Raw genomic sequence first — 13,244 nt, forward strand, 5'->3', positions numbered from 1 at the left:
ATTTTATTTATCTATTTACCACTGTGATCTAAACTTGTTAAATTAGTTGTGTGCTTCGTTGAACTTAACTATTTCTTTGCTATGTTGAACTTATTTATTTGGTAAACTGGTAATAAATTCTTTTAGTTCATTGGTTGTTTCAAATTATAGCAAAAAATAATTATAGCAATAAAGAAACGGCTTGATGCCATCTACTCCCCAAAAATGCTTCCGCGTCGACGCCCCCCGCCCCATTCGTGCCAAAAAACAGCGATGTCGTACACCTTATGGGGGCGAGTGGATATGCTCTTAGGGCATGACCAACGTGTCGCCTCTAGCCCTCTACCCACTTCTTCGAAGGCCACGTAGGCTCGGATTGTCAGAGTGGTTGCCTTGCAGATCAGAGTGTGTCGATGAAAAAGAATTACATGGCCCACTAAGAGACTGCCACTTGGAAGCACGTTTTGTAGGATACATGCCCCATGCGGTCACAAGTAGAAAACATGGTCTTTTGTTCGGAGCTGCCCGGAACATTAATCCCAGCCACGTTTGGAACTGGGACAAATGTGAGCATTAGTCCCGGTTCCAACGGCTAGGACGCCGCACGGTTTTAGTCCTGATTCAAATCGGACCTTTAGTCCTGGTTGGAGACACCAACCATGACTAAAGGGGTTGTGGTAGGCTGCGGCTGGTGCAAAAGTCTTTAGTCCCGGTTGGTGCCCTCAACCGGGCCCTCAACTAGGTCTATCATTAGTCCCGTTGGAGACACCAACCTGGATAGGAGATTTTCTTGGTTTTTTTGCTCCAACCCCCCGTGGATCACCTTTTTTAGCTTTGTAAAATACAAAAAGAAAATGATAGAAAATTAAAAAAATCCTTTTAAATCTAGGTAGGTTAGGTGATCTTGTTACTATGAAAAATAACAAACAGGTATTTTGACTTATTTTGTGAAAAAATGTATTTTTTGGTAAGATGGTAATAACTTTTGCATTAGAACTTGGATAATATATGCCCGGTTAGCCAATTTTTTGATTCTCAAACTGCTAAAGGGAAATATTAAAAAAATTGGATTTTGGGTTTTGCAAAAAAAATTATTATCTATTTATTCAAGATTATTATTACTTCATTAATTTTTGTTCATTAAAATAATTATTTGGAATTCAAACCATAAAGAAGTGTGACATCATGACCAAGAGGTTAACATGATTGATATGATAATTAATATCAATAACGTGTGCGCAAAGTACTTGGAAGCGGGAAGGAATGAACTGATCGCGAAGTTAGACCACGAGGAAGTAATTTGACTAGAGATTAAGTGTAGTTAGAGACCAAACTGGTCAAATAACTCAAATACTAGAAATTCTGGAAAAATAGAAAAAATAGAATGGAAAAAAATTAGAATAAATAGAATAAAACATACACGTGGAGGCCTATTTTTAAATGAATACGGTAGGAGAAGCTCCTACAGTGATTTTTTTGAAATAATAAGAATCCAAATCTGCATCACTGGGGACTTGAACCTGAATGGCTGGATTGTACATCCTCTTCCCTAACCAAGTGAGCTAGAGGGCTTTAGTTCCGGTTGGTGTTACAAAGCGGGACTAAAGGCCCTCCGCCCCAGGGTGCCCGCAGCCCACGTGGATGCATGGGCGGCGCTAGGTGTATGCTGGTATATGCAATTGAATACCCATGATTTGAGCAGAAAAAATTGAGTACAGGGAATATGTGGCCTGTTAGCCCAACCTCAGCGCCTCAGCCCAAACCAACCTGACCACGATGCGCTCTCTCACTCACGGTTCGCACGATATCACGAAGAAACGAACAGAGCATGCAGGGGTCAGGGGAGAAAAGAGACGACACGGGCAGCAAGCCAGCAACCCTAGGGCGATTCCAGTCGATCCAAGCGGAGGCGGCGGCGTGGCGCGGCTACGAATAGCGGGCGACGGCCGGCCGGCGAACCAGCAACCGCGGCGCGGCGGACGGCCACCGGCGAGCGGCGATTCGGCGACGCGATGTCCAGCCAGAGCCAGAGCCACGGCAAGGGGAAGGGGCCGAAGGGCAAGGTAATATTTAGACCTCATTTTCTCTCTATTTCTTCAGATTTCGGTCTAGATTTAGGCCTTGTTTCAGGATATTGCTTCCATATGCACATTTAGTTGCTAGTTTTAGGATATTGCTGCTAGATGCAAGTTTCTAATTTGAGTAGTTTCCTCAAATTTTTGTTTGTTTCATTTGTATTGTAGATGAAAAAGAAAAGTGCTGCTGATAGTACCATATTTACAATGTGGGGAAAAGCTTCAAAAGCAAAAAAGATTGATGAAAGATCAACACCTAGTCAGCCAGAGAGTAGTCTGCAATTGGTTCTATTTCAAGCACTGGATGCAGGACTTGAACCGGAGAGCAGCGGCGCAAACCCAGTCCCAATTATGGTAGATAATGAAGAAATTGATGAAGATGATGATGAACCAACACAAGCTGATTTGGGGGCACTTGAACATGATCCTGGGAAGCGAATTCCCATCTCAAGGTATGTTGTCAATGACCAAGATAGAGTGAGGAGGAGATACATTGAGTTAGGGCCATGTCAACCAAAGAACCATAAGTTCAAGGTTACAAAAAAAAGTGGAATGGACCGTCGCTTTTGCCATTCTTGGTTTACAGAATTTCCATGGATTGAATATAGTGTAGAAAAAGATGCTGCTTTCTGCTTTGTTTGCTACTTGTTCAAGGATAGAACAAAAAGTTCGGGTGGAGATTCATTTGTGAAGAATGGGTTTAGGAATTGGAACATGAAAAAGAGATTGGTGAAACATGAAGGTCAGATTAGTAGTGCTCATTGTGAAGCTCAAGAGAAATATGATATGTTCACTACACCGTTTGCATCAATCCGGGAGTCTCTTGCTGCAAACACGTCCCAATACAAGGCTTTGTATCTTAAGCGTTTGACATGGACACTCAAGTGTTTGAGATTTCTATTGCGTCAAGGCTTGGCATTTAGAGGACATGATGAAAGTGAGGACTCAGTCAATAAAGGGAATTTCCTTGAGCTTTTAAATTGGCTAGCAGGAAATTTCGAAGAGGTTGACAAGGTGGTTCTGAACAATGCTCCACATAACTGCAATATGATTCACCATCATGTACAACAAGAGCTGATAAAATGTTGTGCACAAGAGACTACAAAACGAGTCATTGAAGAGCTTGATGGTGGTCAGTTTGGCATACTTGCAGATGAGTCTAGTGATGTGTATCAGAATGAACAACTGGCTATTTGTTTGCGTTTTGTTGATAAGAAAGGAAGGGCAGTTGTAAGATTTCTTGGTGTTGTTCATGTTGAAGATACTACTTCTTTGACACTTAAGTCTGCAATTCAACAAATGCTAATGAAGTACAATCTGACCTTTGCAATGGTGCGTGGGCAAGGATACGATGGAGCTAGCAACATGAAAGGTAATGCTAATGGCCTGAAAAAACTGATCATGGATGAGTCTCCTTCTGCCTACTATGTTCATTGTTTTGCCCATCAACTACAGCTAACTCTGGTTGCTGTTGCTAAGAAGAGTGGTGATTGTACTTGGTTCTTTCAACAACTTACAAACTTGTTAAATGTTCTTGGCATGTCTTGCAAGAAGATGAGGATGCTTCGGATTGCTCAAGCCAAAGAACTGATAGCTGCATTGGATTTGGAAGAAGTGGAAACAGGGACTGGGTAGAATCAAGAAATTGGTTTGGGAAGGCCATGTGACACACGTTGGGGCTCTCACTTCAGAACTGTGAACCGCGTCCTATCAAATTATGCTGCAATAAAACGAGTACTCAGGAAGATTGGAGACGAATACCATGGCGCAGAGGCTCAAGCGGCTCTAACTGTGGAGACATCATTTGTCTCATTTGAGTTTGTTTTCATGGCACACTTGATGCAGGAAATCTTTGGATACACAGATGATTTGAGTAGAGCTTTGGAAATGAAAGAGCAAGATATAGTTCATGCTATTGAGCTAGTTGATTGCACAAAGTTTTACTTGCAGGCATTGAGGTCTGATCCTGGATGGGACGATTTTCTTGTAACGGTAACATCTTTCTGTACAAAGCATAGGGTCAAAGTTGTTGATATGAATGCTCGTTACTATCCTGTTGGGCGACCTAGAAGAGTTGGTATCCATAACGGTGCAGATAATTACCATCACTTCCATGTTGATATGTATGTGAGTGTTATTGATAGGCAGATTTCTGAGCTAAATGGCAGATTTGATGAGGTAAACACTGAGCTACTTACTTGCATGGCAGCATTCTGTCCACTTCGTGCATTTGCTGCTTATGATAAAAAGAAGTTGGTTAATCTTGCTTCAAAGTTTTATGCTACTGATTTCTCAAGTGATGAACTGGCAAGACTTCCATGGAAATTAGACATGTATATTTGTCATGTGCGCAGAGATTGAAGGTTTACAAACTTGAAGAGGCAACTATGCTTGTGGAGACAAACAAACATCAACAATACTTTCTTATTTACAACTTCTTAATTTGGTACTGATTTTGCCAGTAGCTACTGCTAGTGTTGAAAGGGTATTCTCCTCGATGAACTATGTGAAGAATAAGCTAAGAAACAAAATGAGTGATGAATATTTGAACAATGCTTTGGTTACATTTGTTGAGAGAGATTTTTCAATCAAGTGAAGGATGAAGATGTCATCAAAATATTCCAACAAGGTGATCAGAGAGTTACATGGTAATAGGATCAATTATTCTATCAAGAAAAGGTACTGCTTGTATGCCTCAATGCAAATGATTAGTTGTATTTATTGATAATTACTATGGATTTATGCTTTTATGAACATATATATTTTGTGCTGTTATTTGACTAAAATATTGTTGGTACTAGTGAATTTGTGGCCATATGTCATATATATATACTAGATAGCTGTTATTTTGTTCACATTAAGCTTTGAGCTTTTTTTGGGGAGGGAAATGAATACCCTTCACCCAATTCCTGGAGCCGCCGTTGCGTGGATGGCCTTTAGTCCGGGTTTGTGGGGCAACGGGGAGGGGGGGTGGGGGGGAGGGGGTTAGTCATGATTCCGTAGTTCGGGTTGAAAAACCGGGACTAAAGGCCCTTACCAACCGGGACTAAAGACCCGTTTTGTACCAGTGGGTGTCTTCATCGTGCTGACACCATGAAGCTACCACTTTCTATAGCTTCAATTGCTCGTGCCCTTAGTATTTCACGGTTTTCACAGCTGTACGTAGTAGTATTATGATGGAAATTAATCAAGAGTGACCTCAGTGCAACCTACTACTTAGTTTAGTAACAATTCATCTTTTGTGTCTAAAAGTTGCGAAAATTGGAGCTGTAGAGTCTTTGTAGGTAGGAGAGAAAGCCACCTCATCTCCTTTGCATACTTCTAAAGTTGTAAAGACCTATAGTGAAAAGAAAAGCTACTTTTGTCAGGGGTTTTCACCAAGGAACATGTTTTTTTTCCACCGATCACTCTGTGATTTTCATGCATGACAGGAAAAAGGACGTACGAATTGTTTCCTCGGAAAAGCAACCGATGATCCATGCATGCAGTGTTCAGAGAGCAGCGTGCAACGTCTCAAAAGCGCTGAAGAGGCACCACCACGGCGTTTCTGTACTGAAAAGTAGTGTTCTGTGTAATTGTCTTCTAGCAAAAAAAAAAAGTTAGAGGCGACATTTCGAACTTGATTTTAAGATTTTAGCTAACCTAATTGATTCAATTCAGTGTGAAGTTCACGTTTTACTATGGTGATTATCTGATGTCTTGTGTCAACAGACAGACAGAAGCTGCGAGCACCTGACAAAGCATCTTCGTTATTTGCTCTGCAAATACTGAACAGTTTAACTATAGTTGCGGCCATCTCTCACCCTGGATGATGAAATAAACAACGCGACGAATTGCTAGATTAGGCTGATGGAGAACGGGAAAGTTTAATCAGAGGGGACATGCATGCTGGCCGCGCTCGCACGCACGCACGGGCTGACGAGGGCGTGAAGAATTGGTTGGCTAGAATTCAGAGCCGAACTTTTTCAGAGAGGAAGAAAGCGCCTCGGCGTGCGTGAGGAATTCGCCACCGTCCTGTCTGTCTCCCCACACGCGCCGGCCGCCGCATCGGGGTCGCCGCCTGTCTCATCATTCCGGTTCCCGTGGAAGCGCGAGCCGGCCGCTGCCGTAACAGCTAGTTTAACTAGGCCAAGATAACATAAAAATTGTGCCGTACTGCCGTCAGTATGATCATTACGTAAGGGTAGGTGTCTAGGTGAGTGAGAGGAGCCTACCTGAACACTCCTCGAGTCTATATTTGTCAATGCCTTCAACAAGAATTAAGCTTACAAATGATTTCGATTTTTGATGATCGAATGTTGCTAATTATAACCTTCTATACTAAGGTCTCACATTACTAAGAGGTACTCCCTCCGGTCCGAAAAGATTGACGTGAAGCTAACGTAACATTAGCCTATAAATAGGTATACTCTGCGTCAATTAAATCCGAATGGAGGTAGTAAGAGCATCTCAGTCGCCGCCCATACCTCTCGCCAATGGCCTATTGGCGGCAGAGAGTAAATTGCGCCCATTAGTTTGGTGTCAAAGGCATTTTAGGTTCAGGGCAGTGTAATGAATTGTCTGGTACCGACCTTGAGACACAAGCGGCAACTAGGTAGGGTAGCTCTATTAGTGGCACAATCGGAAAAAATCACTTTACTTTTTTTTTTCCTCCTATTTTATTTCTCCCGCCCATCCCTCCTTCGTCCATCCACATTCTACACCTCCGCTATGAATTATTGAGCATTCTTTGTTAGAGCATCTCCAGTCGTGTCCCTCAAATTGTTCCCCAAACGGTGCCGGATTGAGCGTTTGGGGGACATGTTTCGTTCGTCCCGCGTCCGGGGGACGTCGCTCCCCAACCGCCCCAAACATCGCCCCCAAACATTAAATATAATTTAAATAGATAGAAGAAAACTCTTTACTAATATTCAAATCGGTTCAACATAAACAAATTACATATAAAACTTCGAAAAACATAATTAAATTACATATAAATTATTTTAAACTACTACTTCTTTTTCTTCGATGATGGCCCCGCCTCGTCGTCGTCATCACGGTGGCGCTTCCTGCTCGTCACCTCTTCCGAAGAGGCGGTGTCGACCGATGCGTCGGAGGAACTAGTGTCCTCCTCGTCGTCGCCGGTGCTCGCCGGCTGCGCCTTGGCCTTCGCTTTCGTGTCCGCCTCCGTCTTCGCATGGGCCGCCGCCGCCGCCGCCTCCTTTGACCCTTCCTCCTCCGCGTCCTCCTCCACGCCTAGCCATTCCTCCGCGCTGTCAACTAGCGGCGGGGAATCGTCGCCGCTGTTGGGCGTCCGGGCAATGTCCCACCAATGGCGCCATCCAGCAGGCTTGCCCTCGCTGGAGGTGTCGGATGGAAGCTCGAAGATGTAGCTCATCGTCGCTGGAGGTGTAGGATGGAAGCTTGGATGAATGGCGGCCGGTTGAAGATCCGAAAGCGTCTACGTACGGGTCTTATTGAGCGCGGATAAACGGTGGCACAGAAGTCGAAGAGAGCGGCGGTTGCTCTTCCGAGGAGTCCGCGCTCCATTCCGGCGGTTGGCGCGTTGGTCGATGCGGTTCCCAATGCGACGGTTTCGCTTCCCGGCAACTGCACCGTCGCTACTTAGGTGGCGGTTAAGCGTCCGAGCCGCTGACGCGTCGGGCCCGCGCCTCCTCATCTTTCATTTCATTGTGTCCGGCGTGCCCGGAGCGTCCCCTGTGTAACGAGGACGGGCTCGGGACGCCGGCCACTGTATTGGGCCGCGCCGGACAAAAAAATCCTTTGGGACGCGCAGCTAGGAACGTTTTTATGTCCGACGCGTTCCAAATACTTTTGGGGGACGGTTTGGAGGACGCGAGTGGAGATACTCTTAGTGATGGCTGCCTTCAACATGTTTAAAGCAACCAACGGAGACAAAGCCTAAGAGCATCCCCACTCGTTGGCACTCCCCACGCCCAAATCCGGCGAAATTTTCGTCCGGATTGGAGGAAGATTTGGCGTGGGGAGGAGTAGTTTCCCAGCCGTGTGCTCCCCAAGCGGCGTTTCTCGGGGAAAAAGAAGATGGCTCGGGGAATCCGGACGAAAGAGGAGACACGTGGGCGTGAGCGGTTGGTTTAGCTTCATCCGGAGTCCCCGGGAGACCCCCGGGAAACCGAGGATCGCATGGGGACTCCGGACGAAAATAGGCTCAAATCCGGACCAAAACGAGGAACCGGGGGCCTGACTGGGCCGTTTTTCGCCGTCCGGATGAAAAAAAGTGGTCGTGGGGGCTTCTCGGGGAGACTAGTGGAGATGCTCTAATGGCGACGGCAAAGATGAGCCCTCCAAGCCAAGGCGCCAGCAGCATCGGCGAAACGCCCCATCGGAAAGAAGAAGCCTAAGGCAGTTGTTACAGTAGCTAAATCGTAGAACGGCAACATTGTGTAATTACTCGATCGTCGGAGTACCCCGCCACACACGCCCGGCGCAGCACCGAAAGGAGAAGCCAGCACGTACGAGCAACGGTTGAGCGAAACCAAAAAAACGAATTTGACGTCAAAAGACGGGGCTCCCATTGCATGGTGCTGATGACTGATGTCTGATGAGCTCACACTAGCATCTGCAGCCCAAAAGTGCGTGCACTCTCTAGGCCTCTTGTTCCCCCACTTTTATGTTTTCCATTAGGGTTTCTTCCTCGAGGACTTGACGTACTGGTGATGCTGCCCTGCTTTCCATTCTTCTCCTGACGATGATGATTCCTGTGGGAGGTCAGGAGGGACTCTGAATCATATGCTCGTGTGGGCACAGCGCGCTTCGTTTCAAATCAATAAAACTAATTCGACAGCAAGTACGCTGTGCAGCTTTGCGGTTTTGTTCTTGTTGCTGGGTGCAGCCGTGCAGGGCATGCCTATTTACCAAGTCTTTTCATGGCCTGGTAACAAAGCACTTTTGCTGAAAGATAGGTGCATGCTCTCTGAAAGACATGCGTGCCAAAGAGAAAATTAACTCGATGATGATGATGTTGCCTTTTCGTACTTGGCGTTTCAGTGTCCTTCGCGATGAACTTTTATGAAACCCAGCTTGCTTGATGAAACGATGCACTACTACACTAGTCACTATCTCTTTTTTTTTTTTTACATCTTTAACAGATGCCGGTGGATCATCAAACCAAACAGACTGGTCTGATCATTTTGCAAACATAGAAAAACTCATGAGCTATAGCATTAATCAGCTTCCCTAGGTTCATGTTCAAACCGAATTTCCAGAAATCAAGTCGGCAGGTGGATATGGCTGCAGCAACTTCACGCAGAGAGACTGAACGTCGTTCATCATCCTGGCTACCACATCCATGCAATCGGAACTTAAGATTGCATTCCTGAGCTTGCACCGAGGCCTTTCTTCAGTGCATGAGCTGGCATCCTGAACCAAGTTATGTTTTGTATTACACGCTGCTGCAAGCCTGTAACGGATACCACGAAATGCAGCACCGCTTGTGCCTCTGAGTGAATCATCAATCAGATGCGTCAACCTCGTTTATCTTCGCATGGTTCGTCGGCTGTTTGCACGAACCTCCTCTTCTAACTGTCAGTGAGCTGATCGACAGTGGCGACCGATCAGGTTCCTGCATCTTCTCCCCTCGGACAGTTTGCCTACGCTCCCATCACGGCATCACCGATACAAGCATGTTACTGCAAGTAGTTTCAGTAGTGATCATCTTGACGAGTACAGGTGTAGCTGTCATCTCATTCAGACCGCGGCGGACTCAGAATGTCGTACTCTCATACCAAGCGTCATACTGATCCACGTCGCCAGATTCGAGTCAAATCTTGTGACTGTGACTGCTCCATGTCAGCTATAGCACCAGACCAAACATCCAATGCCAGCTTCACATATTCATATCCTCGAAAATTCGTCCAGCACGCATATGCATCCCCCGTTCATGCAGAGTTCCATATATAGAAGAAGTGATGCTAAGCAGATGAAGATGGGAGCGAGGTGATCTGCGCGATTTGCTTGTCGGGGCTGGATCGCTGGACGTGGAGTACACCGGGTCGGGCGGACGTACTTCCGCCGTTTTCCGCCGTCTCGATTGCTTGCACCAAGCAGGACGCGCCGCCGCCACACGGGTGTTCTCGCCGCGCCGCCGCTCGGCCGTCTCGGAAGCCCTAGCGGTTCGCCGTCAAGAGGTCCGCTTCCGATTTCACTTCTCCTCCACAAGGAAATCCATCTTTCATGGGATTAGTAGTTGTTGGACTAGGTTGTAATTACGTAGTCCGTTAGGGTCTTATGTGTAAAAGGTAGAGAGGTATCGAGAACTAGATAGAAGCTCCAGAACTCCTCCTCTTATCCCCCATTGTATTGTATCTAGAAGGAGACTCCAGAAAACATCGAGTAAATCAAGTAAAGTTCTCTGGAATTGCTTCATGGTATCAGAGCGGGATGAATCCGGTGCGGTTCTCCAGCGATTTTGAGCGGACACGAGGTCTCCGGCGAGAGATCAGGTTGATGCGCTGCAGCTGAAGGTGTTGTGCCGCCTGTGCTGATCGGCCGCCCGTCCGTTCGCCGCGGAGCTGCTCGAAGTTGAAGTGTCCTCCGCCAATCCACCATCTCTCCCCACCTGGAGTTCTATTCAGGTACTGCTCTTACTGCCAGTGTGCGTTCCTGAGGGAGCGGTACTGGGATTCTGCGTAGGTGTGGCTTGCTTAGACTGTGTCAAGACTGAAGCAAAGATCCCTCCTGCACTTGGAAGTTTCTCCTGTGCATTTGAGAACAGCCCATACTAGTACATCGTATTGCCACCAATTGTAGTACTTCGTTTGCTGCTGGAAAAGACACGTCCTGTGAGGCTGCTTTTATATGTCATTACTCAGCACAAGTGACTAGAAGGCACAGCTACTGATTACAACTAGCATACCCGAGAGTATTTGTTCATTGGTGTAATTCTAAGATGCAAATAATGTCAGATAAAAGCAAGGACAAGTCAGCTGATTCAAGTATCGACAAAATGTATGATATATTTAGCAAGTTACTTGAGCAGCAGCAACAACAATTCAGAGCAGTTCCTGAGCCTAACAAATATGCATTGGAAACCAATCCAGTGAAACTGTCAGGCCCCAGCAATTATGTCAGTTGGAAGCGTCATGCTCAGTTAATTCTCAGCTCTCATGGTTACGAATACTTGCTTGCTGATGAAGAAGAAAAAATGAAGAGTGGTGACACATCCGCAAGACATATCAATGCTAGAGTTTTGGTTTGGTTATTGGGAAGTATGGAACCCATTGTGCGCCAACAGGTTGAGGTCATGGCAACCGTATTTGAGGTATGGGCTGCGCTAGAGAAGCAGTTTTCTGGCAAATCAAATAAAATGCAGGCCACTCGCATTATAGATGAACTCACTCACCTGAAGCAAGGCACGCACTCCATAACCGAGTATGCTGGCGAGGTGAAACGTTTGTACAGAGATTTGCATTATTATCACCCTTTTGAACCCGTTGATAAGAAGGATTTAGCCATTCATCACAAATGGTTTGAGTCTCTTGTGGCCAAGCTTTTCCTCGATGGACTAAACCAGGAATTTAATCTCCGTCGTCAGCTAATTTTTTCTGAAACTGTATGGCCTGGCCTTGATGATATCATCTCTAGTGTCCTTGAGGAAGAGACACGGCTGGCTCAGTCTAAGGAAGATAGCCTGAAAGGTGGGGAAGATCATGCAACTCTATCTATGCGACCTTGTCATGCTGCAAGGCCCTTCAGTAAATTGGACAAGAGTAAATTATATTGTGATCACTGCAAAAGGAATGGGCACACAAAGGACACATGTTTTGAACTACACGGTTTTCCTTCCTGGTGGGATAAAGGGAGACCTCGGTCAGGGGGAGTTCAGGCAGAAAGTGAATGGCAAGCTAACCACATCACATCCATAGGGGACTCACCAGTGGTAGATGCACGAGCTCTCGAGGAATTCAATTCCAAGATCAAACTCTCGGACGGCGCTTCCTCCTCCCAGGGTCCCTCTAAGGTTGTCTCTAGTGTCCTCACCTACTCCCATGGTAAAGAATGTCATGAAGCCCTTACTACCAGATCACAATCAAATCCCTGGATTATTGACACGGGAGCTACAAATCATATGACAGGAGCTTCTGAATTGTTTACCACTTATACTCCTTGTTCAGGTAAATACAAAGTCCGTGTAGCAGATGGATCCATGGTGCCTATTGCGGGACGTGGATCAATCCGGTGCACCAAGTCATTGTTTTTATCCCATGTTCTACATGTTCCCAAATTTCCAGTTAACCTATTATCCGTTAGTTCCCTCAATAAATCTCGTAATTGTAGAAGTTGGTTTGATCCTACTTGTTGTGCTTTTCAGGAGCTAGGGACTGGCAGACTCTTGGGGACTGGGACCGAGCATGATGGACTCTATTACCTAGATGATGGAAGTGATAAAGCTGCCCTCACATCTTGTTTGTCTCCTGGTCAGGAGCTTCTACTTCATCATCGCAGGCTTGGACATCTTTCTTTTGCAGTATTGTCTCGTATCTATCCTACTTTGTTCAGGTCATGTCCTAAACAACTCCTGGTATGTGATGCTTGTGAGCTGGCTAAACATACCAGGGGTCCTTACCCTAGTATTGGTTTGAAGAGCAGCAAACCATTTGAAATAATTCATTCCGATGTGTGGGGCCCCTGTGAGGTTCAGTCTATCTTAGGGCATAGATGGTTTGTAACTTTCATCGACTGTTTTAGCCGTTATACATGGCTTTATCTATTAAAACGCAAGAGTGATGTTCTGTCTGTGTTCAAAGTTCTGTGTGCTCTTATAAAAAACCAGCATGCCACAACTGTTAAGATTTTGCGTTCAGATAATGGCACAGAATATATTAATATGGAATTTAGTCATTTTCTAGCCTCAAATGGTATAGAACATCAAACTACTTGTGTTAGTACCCCTGAGCAAAATGGTGTCGCAGAGCGTAAAAATAGGCACTTACTGGAGGTTGCACGTTCACTTATGTTCACAACAAATATACCTAAGTTTCTTTGGGGGGAAGCAATAAAAACAGCTACATATTTAATAAACCGTATGCCTCTTCGTGTCTTAGGCTATAAAACTCCAGCCGAGTGTCTTATCAACTCAAATGAATTTATAGTCCCTCCAAAGGTGTTTGGATGTGTTTGCTTTGTGCATGATTACAGAAATTCTGTTGGTAAATTAGATCCACGGGCCAT

The 13,244-nt window shown here is 45.5% G+C and overlaps 1 pseudogene; it reads left to right on the plus strand.

The window, feature by feature from the left end:
- Positions 1 to 1,932: 1,932 nt before the first annotated feature.
- On the plus strand, positions 1,933 to 4,972 carry LOC127303309 (uncharacterized; annotated as a pseudogene).
- Positions 4,973 to 13,244: the final 8,272 nt, after the last annotated feature.

Source organism: Lolium perenne, chromosome 5, assembly GCF_019359855.2.
Source record: "Lolium perenne isolate Kyuss_39 chromosome 5, Kyuss_2.0, whole genome shotgun sequence".
In the NCBI taxonomy this organism is placed as follows: domain Eukaryota; kingdom Viridiplantae; phylum Streptophyta; class Magnoliopsida; order Poales; family Poaceae; genus Lolium; species Lolium perenne.